Genomic DNA, 6,000 nt, shown 5'->3' with positions numbered 1-6,000 from the left:
TTTATGATCACAGTAATAAGAACAATGTATATTCACAATTCACTATTGATTCAAAGCATGAACATAAGACCAGTAAATTCTATCGCCACTATCACACTCTCACATGTCCAATATGTATACATATTGGTTATAGTTCAATTTTTTTATTAGTTGCCACATTTAGGAATTAAGGTTATTTTCAAAACCCCAAGTTAGGATAATATATTGATGATTATGAGTATTTCAATTACTCTCAAGGCTTTCAGATATTATTACAATGTAATTAGTACTTTACAACAAACTTTGATGTTTCAAAAATACAAATCTATAGTATAAAATTAGTAGAGAAGCCACATACTTTTGAAATAATATGTAGAGAGACCAGTTTAACTGCAGATAGGTATCTCAATCTTTTCTGGGGAGTGTGTGTGTGTGTGTGTGTGTGTGTGTGTGTGTGTGTGTGTGTATGTGTGTGTGTGTGTGTGTGTGTGTGTGTGTGTGTGTGCCAGTATTAAGACTTGAACTCAGGGCATGGGCACTCTCCCTTAGCTTTTTTGCTCAAGGCTCAGACTCTGCCTTTTGAGCCATAGTTCCGGCTTTTTGGCGGTAAATTTGAGATGAGTCTCAAAGACTATCCTTCCCAGGCTTGCTATGAACCATGATCCTCAGATCTCAGCCTCCTAAGTAGTTAGGATTACAGGTGTGAGCCACCAGCATCTAGCTTTGTGAAAATTTTTCTCATCATCAGATATATAACTGCAGACACCAAAGAGACCATTTTTATACACACCAAATGAAAAATGGAAGTTTTTGCTTGTCTCAATATTGCAACATGTTCAAACAGAAATGTTACAAACTTTTTTTAAAATGAGCATTACACAAATAGAAGTTACAAGAATTCCCATGTTTATGCAGTACTAAAGATAGTGTGACTGTGTGAATACAATGAGTTACATTTGATCGATTTAAAAAAGTAGTCAGGCGCTGGTGGCTCACACCCGTAATCCTAGCTACCCAGGAGGCTGAGATCTGAGGTTCAAAGCCAGTCCAGGTCTATGAGACTCTTATCTCTAATTAACGACCAGAAAGCCAGAAGTGGCGCTGTGGCTCAAGTGGTAGAGCACTAGTCTTGGCCTGAAGAGCTGAGGGACAGTGCCCAGGCCCAGAGTTCAAGCCCCACTATCAGCACCCAAAAAAGGAAAGTCCAGTCAACTATGATGATGTCTGAGTTATCTTTTTATTTACCAGTAGAGCAAAAATTTCAAAACCCAGTCAGTGGTGGTGGTGGTTGTGAATTACTTTTACTTTCTCTTTTATTTTATTATATGGAGGGTTACAGATTTACATTAGTCACATAATGATTACATTTTTGGGGGACAATATCACCCCTTCCAACTTTTGCTTTTGTTATTTTTGTTTAATCTCACAGCTGATGGAGAATGATGGAATTCATGTCATTGCCAACATGTAATGTTTTCTTGAGTGTGGTAGCTTTACCTCCTGCCCTCATGAACAAGATGGACTGCTCCTTTCCAAGTCCACAGAGAGGTAACTTGGATGGTTGCTTCTCCTCATTCCCAGCTGCCCTTTCAACTAGAGAAAGAGATCTAAGATGCAAGGCATGAACTCTGGGAGTTGACATCTGGCTCTGCCATGTACTCACCATGTGACTTGACTTGTTAATACTCAGAGCCTGTTTCCTCACCTGTAACAAGGGGACTCAGCCTGTATTCTGAATTTCATACACTGTGCATGAAAATGATCTGGAGTTCTAACAGTTTATATGTCGTTAATCCTACACCTATGGCACACATGTTGTGCAAGTATCATCGCAGTGTTGTGATGGTAATTCCTTGCCGGATGAAACTCGTTGTGTGTGGGCCAGGGCAATGTCTGACCAGGTGCTGTACAAACCTTCCTCTTTTTTCCATACAAAGTTAGTAACACATTCTCATTCACTTCTATTTCCCTTAGTATGTTCATTTCCTGAAGCTCCCATAATAAAGCATTGAAAATTGGATGGCTTAAACAACAGAACTATGTTCTATCATATTTCTGGAGCCAGAAGTCCCAAATCAAGGTGTTGTCATGACCACCTGAAAAATCTATAGATTAAGCCTCCATTTGTATGTGGGTGGGGTGGGGGGGGAGGAGGGATACAATGCAATCCATTACACAAGTTATCATTCCCTGCCTAGGAAATTAAAATCATATTTGATATGTCTGGATTTCATTTGTACAAATGGATAGTCTTAAGGTATTATGTGCTATGCATAATTGAAGCTAAAAATAAGATTCTTAGTAGATATAAGCCACAAAGGTGTCTTAGTTGTAGTGTTTTCCTGGGTAACATAACATCATTATTAAATGTGAGTTCTTATTTAATCAAAGAGTCTTGGTAGAAATGTGATCAATAACAAAGAAAATAGCTAACATTTATTGAGCTGTCACTCAGGCACTATTTTAAGTACTTTGGATACAGTCAGCTTTTGCCTCTTAAATTCAAAGTGTTAGAAGCTAAGTGCTATTACTACTTCGGTACTCACACTAAAGCTCAGTTTGATGGGGAACAGCTAGTATACCATCACTCCTATTTTCCTCCATTTTTCTTCTTCTGTGACCCAGACCAAGGAATAATCCTTCTTCTCTACTCAGATTCGTCTGCATTTCTAATGGCTACAAGAAATATTACTAAAGGCTGGGAAGGGGATCAAATGCCCTATTTATAGATTTATAGTTCAAGTACCAAAGAAACATTTACTTTACCTCTGTCAATAAAATGTGTCCCAGAACATCTTAAGATGGCATTCTGAAACCCATAATTACACACTACTTTTCCACAGATCAACTTCAATTTCACTAAAATCCTAGTGCATGCTAGGGAAGTCTGATAGGTTGTTTCTAATTGGTTCATAAAAAAAGATATGTTTTTTCACAGGTCTATATAATGGAGACTCTGCAGCCTATCCAGCTTCCTCCATTTTTTTTTCTTCACACAGGACCTCATCACGTTGCCAAGGTTGGCTTGCAAGTGTGTATCACAGCACCCACCTCTTCTATCCAGCGCTCTACTATTCAACCCGTCAGACCTCCTATTTAGATCTGGTCAGCAACTTCTCCCAGTATTAGCTCCCCCAAGGTATTCCTCATATGGATCTCAGACTGAAAGAAGATTTGGAGGAGGACGTCAAATATGGAACCAACCCAGATATTTGCCCCTCAGTAGATGAATGGATCAAGAAAATGTGATATCTCTGTGTGTGTGTGTGTGTGTGTGTGTGTGTGTGTGTGTGTGTGTGTGAGATAGAATTCTATGCCTCCATCAGAAAGAATGGCATTGCCCCATTTATTAGGAAATGGAAAGACTTGGAAAAAATTATATTAAGTGAAGTAAGCCAGGCCCAAAGTAACATAGGTCCCATGGTTTCCCTTATTTGCAATGACTAGTATATATCTAGGAAAATCTTACCAGACAAGCAGAAAAGGCCAAAAGCTATGTACAATGACCATATAAGATGATACTAAGTGAAATGAACCCCAAGATAAGGACCCAAGAGATTTGTTTCTATTTATTTATTTATTTTGAAAATATCGTACAGAGGGGTTACAATTACATGGGCAAGGTAATGAGTACATTTCTTATCAAGCATTGTTGCTTCCTCCTCTGTTTCCCCTTCCCATCCCTTCCCATCTCTCCCCTGTCCCCCTCCCCCCTCCCCGAATGTCCCCCCACCACCAAAGTTGTAAAGTTCGTTTTTTGACATAACGTCTTGTACATCTCATTGTTGTAATGGATCCACCTGTATCCCTATTTAAGCGATTTGTTTTTTCCCTTCCCCTCCACAAATTATACCAACATCAAATACAGTGAAAGCAGGGGTTATACCATCGGGGAGGGACATACAAAGAAACATAGAAATCATCTTATAAATATGTTAGAAACAATCACAAGAAAGAAAAAAAACCATTTGAATACTTATTTTGGGGTCCATTTCCCCTAACATCAACTTACCTGACCATTTCTGCTTGTCTCAGACATATACTAGTTATTGCAAATAAGGGAAACCATGGGACCTATGTTTCTTTGGGCCTGGCTTACTTCACTTAATATAATTTTTTCCAAGTCTTTCCATTTCCTAACAAATGGGGCAATGCCATTCTTTCTGATGGAGGCATAGAATTCCATTGTGTATATATACCGCATTTTCTTGATCTATTTCATCTACTGAGGGGCATCTGGGTTGTTTTCATATCTTAGCTATAGTAAATAAGGCTGCAATAACCATAGTTGTGCTGGTAGTTTTAGTATGGTCTTGTTTGTGATCATTTGGGTCAATGCCCAAAAGTGGGATTGCTGGGTCATAGGGGAGCTCTATGTGGAATCTTTTGAGGAACCCCAAGAGGTTTTTTCTTTGATTGTTGTTTTAAATGTAGTATGTGATTATTTTTTGTTTCTTTTGTATGTACTTCCCCCATGGTATAATCTCTGTTTTCACAGTATTTGATTCTGGTGCTCTGAATCTTGTATATACATTTTTCTAATTTGGGGAGGGGAAGGGAAATAACAAAACGCTGAAACAAGGATACAGGTTGACCCATTGTAACAATAAGATGTAGGAGACAAACTTTACAACTAGGGTGTGGGGAAGTGAGGAGTTGGGGAGGTGGGGAGGGAAGGGATGTTAGGGGAAAAACAAAGGAGAGGGTAACGATGCTCCATAGGAAATATACTCATTACCTTACTCATGTAACTGTAACCCCTCTGTACAGTATCTTTACAATAAAGCATCTTTTTAAAACACAAGTTTATATCAGAACAACTTCTCAGGAGTGCAGCTGATCTCATAAGATCTCCCATGATGTCCTGAGTTGTTTAGAGACTTTGAATGTAGGAAACAATCAGGAACCCATGACTATTAAGTCATGAGTTTTTAAGTCAAGTGCCTTTTTAAGTCAAGTGGCTTTTTAAGTCAACTGAGCATGGTTTTTTCCCCCCTACTTTGGCCATTTGTATGCCATTTGAGTTTCTCAAGGATGAGGTAGAAAACAAAAAGGGAATGTGGGTGAGAAGCACGTAAAGGAAATACAGTGAAATGAGAGGGTGCAGTGTAAGTGTGAAAAAGAAAGAAGAAGTGAGAAGACAAATAAGACCACCTATCCTGCTTTCACCATAGAGAGGAAATTATGCTAGCTGTGCTGATTCAGGCACTTGGGAACTACATTGTGTGTGTGTGTGTGTGTGTGTGTGTGTGTGTGTGTGTGTGTGTGTGTGTGTGTGTGTGTGTGTGCGTGCGTGCGTGCACACACGCACCAGTCCTGGGGCTTGAATTCAAGGCTTGGGCATGGTCCCTGTGCTTTTTTGCTCAAGGATGGCACTCTACCACTTGAGCTACAGCTCCACTTCTGGCTTCTTTGGTAGTGAAGTGGAGATAAGAGTTTCAGGGACTTTCTGGCCCAGGCTGGCTTCAAACTGTGATCCTTAGATCTCACCCTTCTGAGTAGCTAGGAATACAGGCATGAGCCACCAGCACTGGTCATGGAAACTACTTTAAAGCCAAAGACATTATTCTAATGTAAGGGCTTCTCTTCCTTTTTGCCAGACATGATACTCAGAGAAAGCAAACAACTTCATCCATTCTCCCAAGCTATGCTAAAACTAGATTTGTAGTCTTTTATCCGGTGGTCTTCTCTAAAGACAATCTCAAATATAGGAATTGTACCTGAAATATTCATTCAAAATCCATAATCCTTTTAGTAGTGGTTAGCACCTGGAAGGAGTGTCTCTTTGTTTGGTCCTTGCCTTCTTGGAATGCAATCATGTGAATGATGTATAATAGAACTAGAGACCATTTGCACTTGGCTGTGGTCCAACAAGAATTTACTAGGCACTTCTTTATGTAGAAAGTTGCTAAGTTGTAATAATCACCCACTCACAGATCTCTGGGGCTGAAAATGAATCACCAAGTTATAAATACTGTAGTTTATAAACTCGAATCATTTCCTTTTCTGTGTCATCTACTC

Source organism: Dipodomys merriami, unplaced genomic scaffold (genome assembly GCF_024711535.1).
Source record: "Dipodomys merriami isolate MVZ:Mamm:240054 unplaced genomic scaffold, mDipMer1.0.p SCAF_15, whole genome shotgun sequence".
NCBI classification, from domain to species: Eukaryota; Metazoa; Chordata; class Mammalia; order Rodentia; family Heteromyidae; genus Dipodomys; species Dipodomys merriami.
This window is presented reverse-complemented; position numbering follows the sequence as displayed.